The following is an 18,263-nucleotide window of genomic DNA, read 5'->3' on the forward strand; positions in this document are numbered from 1 at the left end:
GCCCAGTGCCCGTGGCCCGGAGTGGCCGGCTGCCTCCTGAAATTCCGCATGGTTGAGGATACCTCCCAGACGCAAGGTGCCCCCACAGACACCTGTGTCTGGTTTGACTGTGCCAAGTGCCTCCTGCAAACTGACATCAACAACCTGGCCTGGTGACTTTTGTTTCTCTGGGGAAAGGCCATCGTTCCTCTCCTGGGCCTGGTCGCCCGGGGTGTCCGGATGCCTACTGAAATTCCGCACGGATCAGGATAGCTCCCAGATGAAAGGAGCCCCCACAGGCAACTGTGGCTGGTTTGACAGTGCCAAGTGCCTCCTGCAAACTGACATCAGGAACCTGGCCTGGTGACTTCTGTTTCTCTGGGGAAAGTCCATCGTTCCTATCCAGGGCCCGGTGGCCCAGAGTAGCCGGATGCCTGCTGAAATTCCAAACGGATCAGGATTCCGCCCAGATGCACGGTGCCCCCACAGGCACCTGTGGCTGGTTTGACAGTGCCAAGTGCCTCCTACAAACTGACATCAGCAACCTGGCCTGGTGACTTTTGTTTCTCAGGGGAAAGGCCATGCTTCATATCCTGGACCCTTAGGCCCAGAGTGGCCGGCTGCCTGCTGAAATTCGAAACGGGTCAGGATGCCGCCCAGATGCAAGGTACCCCCAAAGGCACCTGTGGCTGGTTTGACAGTGCCAAGTGCCTCCTGCAAACTGACATCAGGAACCTGGCCTGGTGACTTTTGTTTCTCTGGGGAAAGGCCATCGTTCATGTCCAGGGCCCGGTGGCCTGGAGTGGCCGGCTGCCTGGTCAAATTCCGCATCAATCGGGATACCTCCCAGATGAAAGGAGCCCCCACAGGCAACTGTGTCTGGTTCGACAGTGCCAAGTGCCTCCTGCAAACTGACATCAGGAACCTGGCCTGGTGACTTTTGTTTCTCTGGGGAAAGGCCATATGTCGAGTTCAGGGCCTTGCTGCCCGGAGTGCCGGGCTACATGCTGAAATTCCGAACGGATCAGGATGCCTCCCAGATGGAAAGTGCCCCTACAGGCACCTGTGGCTGGTTTGACAGTGCCAAGTGCCTCCTGCAAACTGACATCAGGAACCTGGCCTGGTGACTTTTGTTTCTCAGGGGAAAGGCCATGGTTCATGTCCAGGGCCTTGTGGCCCGGAGTGGCCGGCTTCATGCTGAAATTCCGCATGGATCAGGCTACCTCCCAGACCGATGGTACCACCACAGGCAACTGTGGCTGGTTTTACAGTGCCAAGTTCCTCCTACAAACTGACATCAGCAACCCGGCCTGGTGACTTTTGTTTCTCAGGGGAAAGGCCATGCTTCATATCCTGGACCCTTAGTCCCGGAGTGGCCGGCTTCCTGCTGAAATTCGAAACGGGTCAGGATGCCGCCCAGATGCAAGGTACCCCCACAGGCACCTGTGGCTGGTTTGACAGTGCCAAGTGCCTCCTGCAAACTGACATCAGGAACCTGGCCTGGTGACTTTTGTTTCTCTGGGGAAAGGCCATCGTTCGTGTCCAGGGCCGGGTGGCCCGGATTGGGCGGCTGCCTGCTGAAATTCCGAACGGATCGGGACACTGCCTAGATGCAAGGTGCCCCCAGAGGCAAGAGTGGCTGGTTTGACAGTGCCAAGTGCCTCCTGCAAACTGACATCAGGAACCTGGCCTGGTGACTTTTGTTTCTCTGGGGAAAGGCCATGATTCGTGCCCAGTGCCCGTGGCCCGGAGTGGCCGGCTGCCTCCTGAAATTCCGCATGGTTGAGGATACCTCCCAGACGCAAGGTGCCCCCACAGACACCTGTGGCTGGTTTGACTGTGCCAAGTGCCTCCTGCAAACTGACATCAGGAACCTGGCCTGGTGACTTTTGTTTCTCGGGGGAAAGGCCATCGTTTCTCTCCAGTGCCCGGTGGCTCGGAGTGGCCGGCTGCCTGCTGAAATTCCGCACGGGTGAGGATACCTCCCAGACGCAAGGTGCCCCCAAAGGCACCTGTGCTGGTTTGACAGTGCCAAGTGCCTCCTGCAAACTGACATCAACAACCTGGCCTGGTGACTTTTGTTTCTCTGGGGAAAGGCCATCGTTCCTATCCAGGGCGTGGTCGCCCGGGGTGTCCGGATGCCTACTGAAATTCCGCACGGATCAGGATAGCTCCCAGATGAAAGGAGCCCCCACAGGCAACTGTGGCTGGTTTGACTGTGCCAAGTGCCTCCTACAAACTGACATCAGGAACCTGGCCTGGTGACTTCTGTTTCTCTGGGGAAAGTCCATCGTTCCTATCCAGGGCCCGGTGGCCCAGAGTAGCCGGATGCCCGCTGAAATTCCAAACGGATCAGGATTCCGCCCAGATGCACGGTGCCCCCACAGGCACCTGTGGCTGGTTTGACAGTGCCAAGTGCCTCCTACAAACTGACATCAGCAACCTGGCCTGGTGACTTTTGTTTCTCAGGGGAAAGGCCATGCTTCATATCCTGGACCCTTAGGCCCGGAGTGGCCGGCTGCCTGCTGAAATTCCAAACGGGTCAGGATTCCGCCCAGATGCAAGGTACCCCCACAGGCACCTGTGGCTGGTTTGACAGTGCCAAGTGCCTCCTGCAAACTGACATCAGGAACCTGGCCTGGTGACTTTTGTTTCTCTGGGGAAAGGCCATGATTCGTGCCCAGTGCCCGTGGCCCGGAGTGGCCGGCAGCCTCCTGAAATTCCGCATGGTTGAGGATACCTCCCAGACGCAAGGTGCCCCCACAGACACCTGTGGCTGGTTCGACAGTGCCAAGTGCCTCCTGCAAACTGACATCAGGAACCTGGCCTGGTGACTTTTGTTTCTCGGGGGAAAGGCCATCGTTCCTCTCCAGTGCCCGGTGGCCCGGAGTGGCCGGCTGCCTGCTGAAATTCCGCACGGGTGAGGATACCTCCCAGACGCAAGGTGCCCCCAAAGGCACCTGTGCTGGTTTGACAGTGCCAAGTGCCTCCTGCAAACTGACATCAACAACCTGGCCTGGTGACTTTTGTTTCTCTGGGGAAAGGCCATCGTTCCTCTCCTGGGCCTGGTCGCCCGGGGTGTCCGGATGCCTACTGAAATTCCGCACGGATCAGGATAGCTCCCAGATGAAAGGAGCCCCCACAGGCAACTGTGGCTGGTTTGACAGTGCCAAGTGCCTCCTGCAAACTGACATCAGGAACGTGGCCTGGTGACTTCTGTTTCTCTGGGGAAAGTCCATCGTTCCTATCCAGGGCCCGGTGGCCCAGAGTAGCCGGATTCCTGCTGAAATTCCAAACGGATCAGGATTCCGCCCAGATGCACGGTGCCCCCACAGGCACCTGTGGCTGGTTTGACAGTGCCAAGTGCCTCCTACAAACTGACATCAGCAACCTGGCCTGGTGACTTTTGTTTCTCAGGGGAAAGGCCATGCTTCATATCCTGGACCCTTAGGCCCAGAGTGGCCGGCTGCCTGCTGAAATTCGAAACGGGTCAGGATGCCGCCCAGATGCAAGGTACCCCCAAAGGCACCTGTGGCTGGTTTGACAGTGCCAAGTGCCTCCTGCAAACTGACATCAGGAACCTGGCCTGGTGACTTTTGTTTCTCTGGGGAAAGGCCATCGTTCATGTCCAGGGCCCGGTGGCCTGGAGTGGCCGGCTGCCTGGTCAAATTCCGCATCAATCGGGATACCTCCCAGATGAAAGGAGCCCCCACAGGCAACTGTGTCTGGTTCGACAGTGCCAAGTGCCTCCTGCAAACTGACATCAGGAACCTGGCCTGGTGACTTTTGTTTCTCTGGGGAAAGGCCATATGTCGAGTTCAGGGCCTTGCTGCCCGGAGTGCCGGGCTACATGCTGAAATTCCGAACGGATCAGGATGCCTCCCAGATGGAAAGTGCCCCTACAGGCACCTGTGGCTGGTTTGACAGTGCCAAGTGCCTCCTGCAAACTGACATCAGGAACCTGGCCTGGTGACTTTTGTTTCTCTGTGGAAAGACCATGGTTTGTGTTCAGTGCCCGGTGGCCTGGAGTGGCCGGCTACATGCGGAAATTCCGCACGGATCAGGATGCCTCCCAGATGGGAGGTGCCCCCAGAGGCAACAGTGGCTGGTTTGACAGTGCCAAGTGCCTCCTGCAAACTGACATCAGGAACCTGGCCTGGTGACTTTTGTTTCTCTGGGGAAAGGCCATGGTTCGTGTCCAGGGCCGGGTGGCCCGGATTGGCCGGCTCCCCGCTGAAATTCCGAACGGATCAGGACAATGCCTAGATGCAAGGTGCCCCCAGAGGCAACAGTGGCTGGTTTGACAGTGCCAAGTGCCTCCTGCAAACTGACATCAGGAACCTGGCCTGGTGACTTTTGTTTCTCTGGGGAAAGGCCATCGTTCGTGTCCAGGGCCGGGTGGCCCGGATTGGCTGGCTGCCTGCTGAAATTCCGAACGGATCAGGACACTGCCTAGATGCAAGGTGCCCCCAGAGGCAACAGTGGCTGGTTTGACAGTGCCAAGTGCCTCCTGCAAACTGACATCAGGAACCTGGCCTGGTGACTTTTGTTTCTCTGGGGAAAGGCCATAGGTCGAGTCCAGGGCCTTGCTGCCCGGAATGCCGGGCTACCTGCTGAAATTCCGCACGGATCAGGATGCCTCCCAGATGGAAAGTGCCCCTACAGGCACCTGTGGCTGGTTTGACAGTGCCAAGTGCCTCCTGCAAACTGACATCAGGAACCTGGCCTGGTGACTTTTGTTTCTCTGGGGAAAGGCCATGGTTCATGTCCAGGGCCTTGTGGCCCGGAGTGGCAGGCTTCCTGCTGAAATTCCGCATGGATCAGGCTACCTCCCAGACCGATGGTACCACCACAGGCAACTGTGGCTGGTTTGACAGTGCCAAGTTCCTCCTACAAACTGACATCAGCAACCTGTCCTGGTGACTTTTGTTTCTCTGGGGAAAGGCCATCGGTCCTCTCCCGTGCCCGGTGGCCCGGAGTGGCTGGCTGCCTGCTGAAATTCCGAAGGGATCAGGATGGCGCCGAGATGCAAGGTACCCCCACAGGCACCTGTGGCTGCTTTGACTGTGCCAAGTGCCACCTGCAAACTGACATCAGGAACCTGACCTCGTGACTTTTGTTTCTCTGGGGAAAGGCCATAGATCGTGTCCAGGACCTAGTGGCCCGGAGTGGGTGGCTGCCTGCTGAAATTTTGAACGGATCAGGATTCCTCCCAGATGGAAAGTGCCCGCAGTGGCACATGTGGCTGGTTTGACAGTGCCAAGTGCCTCCTGCAAACTGACATCAGAAACCTGGCCTGGTGACTTCTGTTTCTCTGGGGAAAGGCCATAGATCATGTCCAGGGCCTTGCGGCCCAGAGGGGCTGGCTGCCTGCTGAAATTCCGCACGGTTGAGGATACCTCCCAGATGCAAGGTGCTCGCAGAGGCAAAAGTGGCTGGTTGGACAGTGCCAAGTGCCTCCTGCAAACTGACATCAGGAACCTTGCCGTTGACTTTTGTTTCTCTGGGGAAAGGCCATGGTTCATGTCTAGGGCCCGGTGGCCCGGAGTGTCCGGCTGCCTGCTGAAATTCCGAACGGATCAGGATACCACAAGGATGCAAGATGCCCCCACAGGCAACTGTGGCTGGTTTGACAGTGCCAAGTGCCTCCTGCAAACTGACATCAGGAACCTGGCCTGGTGACTTCTGTTTCTCTGGGGAAAGGCCATCGTTCCTATCCAGGGCCCGGTGGCCCAGAGTAGCCGGCTGCCTGCTGAAATTCCAAACGGATCAGGATTCCGCCCAGATGCACGGTGCCCCCTCAGGCAACTGTGGCTGGTTTGACAGTGCCAAGTGCCTCCTACAAACTGACATCAGCAACCTGGCCTGGTGACTTTTGTTTCTCAGGGGAAAGGCCATGCTTCATATCCTGGACCCTTAGGCCAGGAGTGGCCGGCTGCCTGCTGAAATTCGAAACGGGTCAGGATGCCGCCCAGATGCAAGGTACCCCCACAGGCACCTGTGGCTGGTTTGACAGTGCCAAGTGCCTCCTGCAAACTGACATCAGGAACCTGGCCTGGTGACTTTTGTTTCTCTGGGGAAAGGCCATCGTTCATGTCCAGGGCCGGGTGGCCCGGGTTGGGCGGCTGCCTGCTGAAATTCCGAACGGATCGGGACACTGCCTAGATGCAAGGTGCACCCAGAGGCAACAGTGGCTCGTTTGACAGTGCCAAGTGCCTCCTGCAAACTGACATCAGGAACCTGGCCTGGTGACTTTTGTTTCTCTGGGGAAAGGCCATGATTCGTGCCCAGTGCCCGGTGGCCCGGAGTGGCTGGCTGCCTCCTGAAATTCCGCATGGTTGAGGATACCTCCCAGACGCAAGGTGCCCCCACAGACACCTGTGGCTGGTTTGACTGTGCCAAGTGCCTCCTGCAAACTGACATCAGCAACCTGGCCTGGTGACTTTTGTTTCTCAGGGGAAAGGCCATCGTTCCTCTCCAGTGCCCGGTGGCCCGGAGTGGCCGGCTGCCTGCTGAAATTCCGCGCGGGTGAGGATACCTCCCAGACGCAAGGTGCCCCCAAAGGCAACTGTGGCTGGTTTGACAGTGCCAAGTGCCTCCTGCAAACTGACATCAACAACCTGGCCTGGTGACTTTTGTTTCTCTGGGGAAAGGCCATCGTTCCTCTCCTGGGCATTGTCGCCCGGGGTGTCCGGATGCCTACTGAAATTCCGCACGGATCAGGATAGCTCCCAGATGAAAGGAGCCCCCACAGGCAACTGTGGCTGGTTTGACAGTGCCAAGTGCCTCCTACAAACTGACATCAGCAACCTGGCTTGGTGACTTTTGTTTCTCAGGGGAAAGGCCATGCTTCATATCCTGGACCATTAGGCCCGGAGTGGCCGGCTGCCTGCTGAAATTCCAAACGGGTCAGGATGCCGCCCAGATGCAAGGTACACCCACAGGCACCTGTGGCTGGTTTGACAGTGCCAAGTGCCTCCTGCAAACTGACATCAGGAACCTGGCCTGGTGACTTTTGTTTCTCTGGGGAAAGGCCATCGTTCGTGTCCAGGGCCGGGTGGCCCGGATTGGGCGGCTGCCTGCTGAAATTCCGAACGGATCGGGACACTGCCTAGATGCAAGGTGCCCCCAGAGACAACAGTGGCTGGTTTGACAGTGCCAAGTGCCTCTGCAAACTGACATCAGGAACCTGGCCTGGTGACTTTTGTTTCTCTGGGGAAAGGCCATGATTCGTGCCCAGTGCCCGTGGCCCGGAGTGGCCGGCTGCCTCCTGAAATTCCGCATGGTTGAGGATACCTCCCAGACGCAAGGTGCCCCCACAGACACCTGTGTCTGGTTTGACTGTGCCAAGTGCCTCCTGCAAACTGACATCAACAACCTGGCCTGGTGACTTTTGTTTCTCTGGGGAAAGGCCATCGTTCCTCTCCTGGGCCTGGTCGCCCGGGGTGTCCGGATGCCTACTGAAATTCCGCACGGATCAGGATAGCTCCCAGATGAAAGGAGCCCCCACAGGCAACTGTGGCTGGTTTGACAGTGCCAAGTGCCTCCTGCAAACTGACATCAGGAACCTGGCCTGGTGACTTCTGTTTCTCTGGGGAAAGTCCATCGTTCCTATCCAGGGCCCGGTGGCCCAGAGTAGCCGGATGCCTGCTGAAATTCCAAACGGATCAGGATTCCGCCCAGATGCACGGTGCCCCCACAGGCACCTGTGGCTGGTTTGACAGTGCCAAGTGCCTCCTACAAACTGACATCAGCAACCTGGCCTGGTGACTTTTGTTTCTCAGGGGAAAGGCCATGCTTCATATCCTGGACCCTTAGGCCCAGAGTGGCCGGCTGCCTGCTGAAATTCGAAACGGGTCAGGATGCCGCCCAGATGCAAGGTACCCCCAAAGGCACCTGTGGCTGGTTTGACAGTGCCAAGTGCCTCCTGCAAACTGACATCAGGAACCTGGCCTGGTGACTTTTGTTTCTCTGGGGAAAGGCCATCGTTCATGTCCAGGGCCCGGTGGCCTGGAGTGGCCGGCTGCCTGGTCAAATTCCGCATCAATCGGGATACCTCCCAGATGAAAGGAGCCCCCACAGGCAACTGTGTCTGGTTCGACAGTGCCAAGTGCCTCCTGCAAACTGACATCAGGAACCTGGCCTGGTGACTTTTGTTTCTCTGGGGAAAGGCCATATGTCGAGTTCAGGGCCTTGCTGCCCGGAGTGCCGGGCTACATGCTGAAATTCCGAACGGATCAGGATGCCTCCCAGATGGAAAGTGCCCCTACAGGCACCTGTGGCTGGTTTGACAGTGCCAAGTGCCTCCTGCAAACTGACATCAGGAACCTGGCCTGGTGACTTTTGTTTCTCAGGGGAAAGGCCATGGTTCATGTCCAGGGCCTTGTGGCCCGGAGTGGCCGGCTTCATGCTGAAATTCCGCATGGATCAGGCTACCTCCCAGACCGATGGTACCACCACAGGCAACTGTGGCTGGTTTTACAGTGCCAAGTTCCTCCTACAAACTGACATCAGCAACCCGGCCTGGTGACTTTTGTTTCTCAGGGGAAAGGCCATGCTTCATATCCTGGACCCTTAGTCCCGGAGTGGCCGGCTTCCTGCTGAAATTCGAAACGGGTCAGGATGCCGCCCAGATGCAAGGTACCCCCACAGGCACCTGTGGCTGGTTTGACAGTGCCAAGTGCCTCCTGCAAACTGACATCAGGAACCTGGCCTGGTGACTTTTGTTTCTCTGGGGAAAGGCCATCGTTCGTGTCCAGGGCCGGGTGGCCCGGATTGGGCGGCTGCCTGCTGAAATTCCGAACGGATCGGGACACTGCCTAGATGCAAGGTGCCCCCAGAGGCAAGAGTGGCTGGTTTGACAGTGCCAAGTGCCTCCTGCAAACTGACATCAGGAACCTGGCCTGGTGACTTTTGTTTCTCTGGGGAAAGGCCATGATTCGTGCCCAGTGCCCGTGGCCCGGAGTGGCCGGCTGCCTCCTGAAATTCCGCATGGTTGAGGATACCTCCCAGACGCAAGGTGCCCCCACAGACACCTGTGGCTGGTTTGACTGTGCCAAGTGCCTCCTGCAAACTGACATCAGGAACCTGGCCTGGTGACTTTTGTTTCTCGGGGGAAAGGCCATCGTTTCTCTCCAGTGCCCGGTGGCCCGGAGTGGCCGGCTGCCTGCTGAAATTCCGCACGGGTGAGGATACCTCCCAGACGCAAGGTGCCCCCAAAGGCACCTGTGCTGGTTTGACAGTGCCAAGTGCCTCCTGCAAACTGACATCAACAACCTGGCCTGGTGACTTTTGTTTCTCTGGGGAAAGGCCATCGTTCCTATCCAGGGCCTGGTCGCCCGGGGTGTCCGGATGCCTACTGAAATTCCGCACGGATCAGAATAGCTCCCAGATGAAAGGAGCCCCCACAGGCAACTGTGGCTGGTTTGACTGTGCCAAGTGCCTCCTGCAAACTGACATCAGGAACCTGGCCTGGTGACTTCTGTTTCTCTGGGGAAAGTCCATCGTTCCTATCCAGGGCCCGGTGGCCCAGAGTAGCCGGATGCCCGCTGAAATTCCAAACGGATCAGGATTCCGCCCAGATGCACGGTGCCCCCACAGGCACCTGTGGCTGGTTTGACAGTGCCAAGTGCCTCCTACAAACTGACATCAGCAACCTGGCCTGGTGACTTTTGTTTCTCAGGGGAAAGGCCATGCTTCATATCCTGGACCCTTAGGCCCGGAGTGGCCGGCTGCCTGCTGAAATTCCAAACGGGTCAGGATTCCGCCCAGATGCAAGGTACCCCCACAGGCACCTGTGGCTGGTTTGACAGTGCCAAGTGCCTCCTGCAAACTGACATCAGGAACCTGGCCTGGTGACTTTTGTTTCTCTGGGGAAAGGCCATCGTTCATGTCCAGGGCCCGGTGGCCTGGAGTGGCCGGCTGCCTGGTCAAATTCCGCATCAATCGGGATACCTCCCAGATGAAAGGAGCCCCCACAGGCAACTGTGTCTGGTTCGACAGTGCCAAGTGCCTCCTGCAAACTGACATCAGGAACCTGGCCTGGTGACTTTTGTTTCTCTGGGGAAAGGCCATATGTCGAGTTCAGGGCCTTGCTGCCCGGAGTGCCGGGCTACATGCTGAAATTCCGAACGGATCAGGATGCCTCCCAGATGGAAAGTGCCCCTACAGGCACCTGTGGCTGGTTTGACAGTGCCAAGTGCCTCCTGCAAACTGACATCAGGAACCTGGCCTGGTGACTTTTGTTTCTCTGTGGAAAGACCATGGTTTGTGTTCAGTGCCCGGTGGCCTGGAGTGGCCGGCTACACGCGGAAATTCCGCACGGATCAGGATGCCTCCCAGATGGGAGGTGCCCCCAGAGGCAACAGTGGCTGGTTTGACAGTGCCAAGTGCCTCCTGCAAACTGACATCAGGAACCTGGCCTGGTGACTTTTGTTTCTCTGGGGAAAGGCCATGGTTCGTGTCCAGGGCCGGGTGGCCCGGATTGGCCGGCTCCCCGCTGAAATTCCGAACGGATCAGGACAATGCCTAGATGCAAGGTGCCCCCAGAGGCAACAGTGGCTGGTTTGACAGTGCCAAGTGCCTCCTGCAAACTGACATCAGGAACCTGGCCTGGTGACTTTTGTTTCTCTGGGGAAAGGCCATCGTTCATGTCCAGGGCCCGGTGGCCCGGAGTGGCCGGCTCCCTGGTCAAATTCCGTATGAATCGGGATACCTCCCAGATGAAAGGAGCCTCCACAGGCAACTGTGTCTGGTTCGACAGTGCCAAGTGCCTCCTGCAAACTGACATCAGGAACCTGGCCTGGTGACTTTTGTTTCTCTGGGGAAAGGCCATCGTTCGTGTCCAGGGCCGGGTGGCCCGGATTGGCTGGCTGCCTGCTGAAATTCCGAACGGATCAGGACACTGCCTAGATGCAAGGTGCCCCCAGAGGCAACAGTGGCTGGTTTGACAGTGCCAAGTGCCTCCTGCAAACTGACATCAGGAACCTGGCCTGGTGACTTTTGTTTCTCTGGGGAAAGGCCATAGGTCGAGTCCAGGGCCTTGCTGCCCGGAATGCCGGGCTACCTGCTGAAATTCCGCACGGATCAGGATGCCTCCCAGATGGAAAGTGCCCCTACAGGCACCTGTGGCTGGTTTGACAGTGCCAAGTGCCTCCTGCAAACTGACATCAGGAACCTGGCCTGGTGACTTTTGTTTCTCTGGGGAAAGGCCATGGTTCATGTCCAGGGCCTTGTGGCCCGGAGTGGCAGGCTTCCTGCTGAAATTCCGCATGGATCAGGCTACCTCCCAGACCGATGGTACCACCACAGGCAACTGTGGCTGGTTTGACAGTGCCAAGTTCCTCCTACAAACTGACATCAGCAACCTGTCCTGGTGACTTTTGTTTCTCTGGGGAAAGGCCATCGGTCCTCTCCCGTGCCCGGTGGCCCGGAGTGGCTGGCTGCCTGCTGAAATTCCGAAGGGATCAGGATGGCGCCGAGATGCAAGGTACCCCCACAGGCACCTGTGGCTGCTTTGACTGTGCCAAGTGCCACCTGCAAACTGACATCAGGAACCTGACCTCGTGACTTTTGTTTCTCTGGGGAAAGGCCATAGATCGTGTCCAGGACCTAGTGGCCCGGAGTGGGTGGCTGCCTGCTGAAATTTTGAACGGATCAGGATTCCTCCCAGATGGAAAGTGCCCGCAGTGGCACATGTGGCTGGTTTGACAGTGCCAAGTGCCTCCTGCAAACTGACATCAGAAACCTGGCCTGGTGACTTCTGTTTCTCTGGGGAAAGGCCATAGATCATGTCCAGGGCCTTGCGGCCCAGAGGGGCTGGCTGCCTGCTGAAATTCCGCACGGTTGAGGATACCTCCCAGATGCAAGGTGCTCGCAGAGGCAAAAGTGGCTGGTTGGACAGTGCCAAGTGCCTCCTGCAAACTGACATCAGGAACCTTGCCGTTGACTTTTGTTTCTCTGGGGAAAGGCCATGGTTCATGTCTAGGGCCCGGTGGCCCGGAGTGTCCGGCTGCCTGCTGAAATTCCGAACGGATCAGGATACCACAAGGATGCAAGATGCCCCCACAGGCAACTGTGGCTGGTTTGACAGTGCCAAGTGCCTCCTGCAAACTGACATCAGGAACCTGGCCTGGTGACTTCTGTTTCTCTGGGGAAAGGCCATCGTTCCTATCCAGGGCCCGGTGGCCCAGAGTAGCCGGCTGCCTGCTGAAATTCCAAACGGATCAGGATTCCGCCCAGATGCACGGTGCCCCCTCAGGCAACTGTGGCTGGTTTGACAGTGCCAAGTGCCTCCTACAAACTGACATCAGCAACCTGGCCTGGTGACTTTTGTTTCTCAGGGGAAAGGCCATGCTTCATATCCTGGACCCTTAGGCCAGGAGTGGCCGGCTGCCTGCTGAAATTCGAAACGGGTCAGGATGCCGCCCAGATGCAAGGTACCCCCACAGGCACCTGTGGCTGGTTTGACAGTGCCAAGTGCCTCCTGCAAACTGACATCAGGAACCTGGCCTGGTGACTTTTGTTTCTCTGGGGAAAGGCCATCGTTCATGTCCAGGGCCGGGTGGCCCGGGTTGGGCGGCTGCCTGCTGAAATTCCGAACGGATCGGGACACTGCCTAGATGCAAGGTGCACCCAGAGGCAACAGTGGCTCGTTTGACAGTGCCAAGTGCCTCCTGCAAACTGACATCAGGAACCTGGCCTGGTGACTTTTGTTTCTCTGGGGAAAGGCCATGATTCGTGCCCAGTGCCCGGTGGCCCGGAGTGGCTGGCTGCCTCCTGAAATTCCGCATGGTTGAGGATACCTCCCAGACGCAAGGTGCCCCCACAGACACCTGTGGCTGGTTTGACTGTGCCAAGTGCCTCCTGCAAACTGACATCAGGAACCTGGCCTGGTGACTTTTGTATCTCGGGGGAAAGGCCATCGTTCCTCTCCAGTGCCCGGTGGCCCGGAGTGGCCGGCTGCCTGCTGAAATTCCGCGCGGGTGAGGATACCTCCCAGACGCAAGGTGCCCCCAAAGGCAACTGTGGCTGGTTTGACAGTGCCAAGTGCCTCCTGCAAACTGACATCAACAACCTGGCCTGGTGACTTTTGTTTCTCTGGGGAAAGGCCATCGTTCCTCTCCTGGGCATTGTCGCCCGGGGTGTCCGGATGCCTACTGAAATTCCGCACGGATCAGGATAGCTCCCAGATGAAAGGAGCCCCCACAGGCAACTGTGGCTGGTTTGACAGTGCCAAGTGCCTCCTACAAACTGACATCAGCAACCTGGCTTGGTGACTTTTGTTTCTCAGGGGAAAGGCCATGCTTCATATCCTGGACCATTAGGCCCGGAGTGGCCGGCTGCCTGCTGAAATTCCAAACGGGTCAGGATGCCGCCCAGATGCAAGGTACACCCACAGGCACCTGTGGCTGGTTTGACAGTGCCAAGTGCCTCCTGCAAACTGACATCAGGAACCTGGCCTGGTGACTTTTGTTTCTCTGGGGAAAGGCCATCGTTCGTGTCCAGGGCCGGGTGGCCCGGATTGGGCGGCTGCCTGCTGAAATTCCGAACGGATCGGGACACTGCCTAGATGCAAGGTGCCCCCAGAGACAACAGTGGCTGGTTTGACAGTGCCAAGTGCCTCTGCAAACTGACATCAGGAACCTGGCCTGGTGACTTTTGTTTCTCTGGGGAAAGGCCATGATTCGTGCCCAGTGCCCGTGGCCCGGAGTGGCCAGCTGCCTCCTGAAATTCCGCATGGTTGAGGATACCTCCCAGACGCAAGGTGCCCCCACAGACACCTGTGTCTGGTTTGACTGTGCCAAGTGCCTCCTGCAAACTGACATCAACAACCTGGCCTGGTGACTTTTGTTTCTCTGGGGAAAGGCCATCGTTCCTCTCCTGGGCCTGGTCGCCCGGGGTGTCCGGATGCCTACTGAAATTCCGCACGGATCAGGATAGCTCCCAGATGAAAGGAGCCCCCACAGGCAACTGTGGCTGGTTTGACAGTGCCAAGTGCCTCCTGCAAACTGACATCAGGAACCTGGCCTGGTGACTTCTGTTTCTCTGGGGAAAGTCCATCGTTCCTATCCAGGGCCCGGTGGCCCAGAGTAGCCGGATGCCTGCTGAAATTCCAAACGGATCAGGATTCCGCCCAGATGCACGGTGCCCCCACAGGCACCTGTGGCTGGTTTGACAGTGCCAAGTGCCTCCTACAAACTGACATCAGCAACCTGGCCTGGTGACTTTTGTTTCTCAGGGGAAAGGCCATGCTTCATATCCTGGACCCTTAGGCCCAGAGTGGCCGGCTGCCTGCTGAAATTCGAAACGGGTCAGGATGCCGCCCAGATGCAAGGTACCCCCAAAGGCACCTGTGGCTGGTTTGACAGTGCCAAGTGCCTCCTGCAAACTGACATCAGGAACCTGGCCTGGTGACTTTTGTTTCTCTGGGGAAAGGCCATCGTTCATGTCCAGGGCCCGGTGGCCTGGAGTGGCCGGCTGCCTGGTCAAATTCCGCATCAATCGGGATACCTCCCAGATGAAAGGAGCCCCCACAGGCAACTGTGTCTGGTTCGACAGTGCCAAGTGCCTCCTGCAAACTGACATCAGGAACCTGGCCTGGTGACTTTTGTTTCTCTGGGGAAAGGCCATATGTCGAGTTCAGGGCCTTGCTGCCCGGAGTGCCGGGCTACATGCTGAAATTCCGAACGGATCAGGATGCCTCCCAGATGGAAAGTGCCCCTACAGGCACCTGTGGCTGGTTTGACAGTGCCAAGTGCCTCCTGCAAACTGACATCAGGAACCTGGCCTGGTGACTTTTGTTTCTCAGGGGAAAGGCCATGGTTCATGTCCAGGGCCTTGTGGCCCGGAGTGGCCGGCTTCATGCTGAAATTCCGCATGGATCAGGCTACCTCCCAGACCGATGGTACCACCACAGGCAACTGTGGCTGGTTTTACAGTGCCAAGTTCCTCCTACAAACTGACATCAGCAACCCGGCCTGGTGACTTTTGTTTCTCAGGGGAAAGGCCATGCTTCATATCCTGGACCCTTAGTCCCGGAGTGGCCGGCTTCCTGCTGAAATTCGAAACGGGTCAGGATGCCGCCCAGATGCAAGGTACCCCCACAGGCACCTGTGGCTGGTTTGACAGTGCCAAGTGCCTCCTGCAAACTGACATCAGGAACCTGGCCTGGTGACTTTTGTTTCTCTGGGGAAAGGCCATCGTTCGTGTCCAGGGCCGGGTGGCCCGGATTGGGCGGCTGCCTGCTGAAATTCCGAACGGATCGGGACACTGCCTAGATGCAAGGTGCCCCCAGAGGCAAGAGTGGCTGGTTTGACAGTGCCAAGTGCCTCCTGCAAACTGACATCAGGAACCTGGCCTGGTGACTTTTGTTTCTCTGGGGAAAGGCCATGATTCGTGCCCAGTGCCCGTGGCCCGGAGTGGCCGGCTGCCTCCTGAAATTCCGCATGGTTGAGGATACCTCCCAGACGCAAGGTGCCCCCACAGACACCTGTGGCTGGTTTGACTGTGCCAAGTGCCTCCTGCAAACTGACATCAGGAACATGGCCTGGTGACTTTTGTTTCTCGGGGGAAAGGCCATCGTTTCTCTCCAGTGCCCGGTGGCCCGGAGTGGCCGGCTGCCTGCTGAAATTCCGCACGGGTGAGGATACCTCCCAGACGCAAGGTGCCCCCAAAGGCACCTGTGCTGGTTTGACAGTGCCAAGTGCCTCCTGCAAACTGACATCAACAACCTGGCCTGGTGACTTTTGTTTCTCTGGGGAAAGGCCATCGTTCCTATCCAGGGCCTGGTCGCCCGGGGTGTCCGGATGCCTACTGAAATTCCGCACGGATCAGGATAGCTCCCAGATGAAAGGAGCCCCCACAGGCAACTGTGGCTGGTTTGACTGTGCCAAGTGCCTCCTGCAAACTGACATCAGGAACCTGGCCTGGTGACTTCTGTTTCTCTGGGGAAAGTCCATCGTTCCTATCCAGGGCCCGGTGGCCCAGAGTAGCCGGATGCCCGCTGAAATTCCAAACGGATCAGGATTCCGCCCAGATGCACGGTGCCCCCACAGGCACCTGTGGCTGGTTTGACAGTGCCAAGTGCCTCCTACAAACTGACATCAGCAACCTGGCCTGGTGACTTTTGTTTCTCAGGGGAAAGGCCATGCTTCATATCCTGGACCCTTAGGCCCGGAGTGGCCGGCTGCCTGCTGAAATTCCAAACGGGTCAGGATTCCGCCCAGATGCAAGGTACCCCCACAGGCACCTGTGGCTGGTTTGACAGTGCCAAGTGCCTCCTGCAAACTGACATCAGGAACCTGGCCTGGTGACTTTTGTTTCTCTGGGGAAAGGCCATGATTCGTGCCCAGTGCCCGTGGCCCGGAGTGGCCGGCAGCCTCCTGAAATTCCGCATGGTTGAGGATACCTCCCAGACGCAAGGTGCCCCCACAGACACCTGTGGCTGGTTTGACAGTGCCAAGTGCCTCCTGCAAACTGACATCAGGAACCTGGCCTGGTGACTTTTGTTTCTCGGGGGAAAGGCCATCGTTCCTCTCCAGTGCCCGGTGGCCCGGAGTGGCCGGCTGCCTGCTGAAATTCCGCACGGGTGAGGATACCTCCCAGACGCAAGGTGCCCCCAAAGGCACCTGTGCTGGTTTGACAGTGCCAAGTGCCTCCTGCAAACTGACATCAACAACCTGGCCTGGTGACTTTTGTTTCTCTGGGGAAAGGCCATCGTTCCTCTCCTGGGCCTGGTCGCCCGGGGTGTCCGGATGCCTACTGAAATTCCGCACGGATCAGGATAGCTCCCAGATGAAAGGAGCCCCCACAGGCAACTGTGGCTGGTTTGACAGTGCCAAGTGCCTCCTGCAAACTGACATCAGGAACGTGGCCTGGTGACTTCTGTTTCTCTGGGGAAAGTCCATCGTTCCTATCCAGGGCCCGGTGGCCCAGAGTAGCCGGATGCCTGCTGAAATTCCAAACGGATCAGGATTCCGCCCAGATGCACGGTGCCCCCACAGGCACCTGTGGCTGGTTTGACAGTGCCAAGTGCCTCCTACAAACTGACATCAGCAACCTGGCCTGGTGACTTTTGTTTCTCAGGGGAAAGGCCATGCTTCATATCCTGGACCCTTAGGCCCAGAGTGGCCGGCTGCCTGCTGAAATTCGAAACGGGTCAGGATGCCGCCCAGATGCAAGGTACCCCCAAAGGCACCTGTGGCTGGTTTGACAGTGCCAAGTGCCTCCTGCAAACTGACATCAGGAACCTGGCCTGGTGACTTTTGTTTCTCTGGGGAAAGGCCATCGTTCATGTCCAGGGCCCGGTGGCCTGGAGTGGCCGGCTGCCTGGTCAAATTCCGCATCAATCGGGATACCTCCCAGATGAAAGGAGCCCCCACAGGCAACTGTGTCTGGTTCGACAGTGCCAAGTGCCTCCTGCAAACTGACATCAGGAACCTGGCCTGGTGACTTTTGTTTCTCTGGGGAAAGGCCATATGTCGAGTTCAGGGCCTTGCTGCCCGGAGTGCCGGGCTACATGCTGAAATTCCGAACGGATCAGGATGCCTCCCAGATGGAAAGTGCCCCTACAGGCACCTGTGGCTGGTTTGACAGTGCCAAGTGCCTCCTGCAAACTGACATCAGGAACCTGGCCTGGTGACTTTTGTTTCTCTGTGGAAAGACCATGGTTTGTGTTCAGTGCCCGGTGGCCTGGAGTGGCCGGCTACATGCGGAAATTCCGCACGGATCAGGATGCCTCCCAGATGGGAGGTGCCCCCAGAGGCAACAGTGGCTGGTTTGACAGTGCCAAGTGCCTCCTGCAAACTGACATCAGGAACCTGGCCTGGTGACTTTTGTTTCTCTGGGGAAAGGCCATGGTTCGTGTCCAGGGCCGGGTGGCCCGGATTGGCCGGCTCCCCGCTGAAATTCCGAACGGATCAGGACAATGCCTAGATGCAAGGTGCCCCCAGAGGCAACAGTGGCTGGTTTGACAGTGCCAAGTGCCTCCTGCAAACTGACATCAGGAACCTGGCCTGGTGACTTTTGTTTCTCTGGGGAAAGGCCATCGTTCATGTCCAGGGCCCGGTGGCCCGGAGTGGCCGGCTCCCTGGTCAAATTCCGTATGAATCGGGATACCTCCCAGATGAAAGGAGCCTCCACAGGCAACTGTGTCTGGTTCGACAGTGCCAAGTGCCTCCTGCAAACTGACATCAGCAACCTGGCCTGGTGACTTTTGTTTCTCTGGGGAAAGGCCATCGTTCGTGTCCAGGGCCGGGTGGCCCGGATTGGCTGGCTGCCTGCTG

Source organism: Passer domesticus, chromosome 3 (genome assembly GCF_036417665.1).
Source record: "Passer domesticus isolate bPasDom1 chromosome 3, bPasDom1.hap1, whole genome shotgun sequence".
NCBI lineage: Eukaryota > Metazoa > Chordata > Aves > Passeriformes > Passeridae > Passer > Passer domesticus.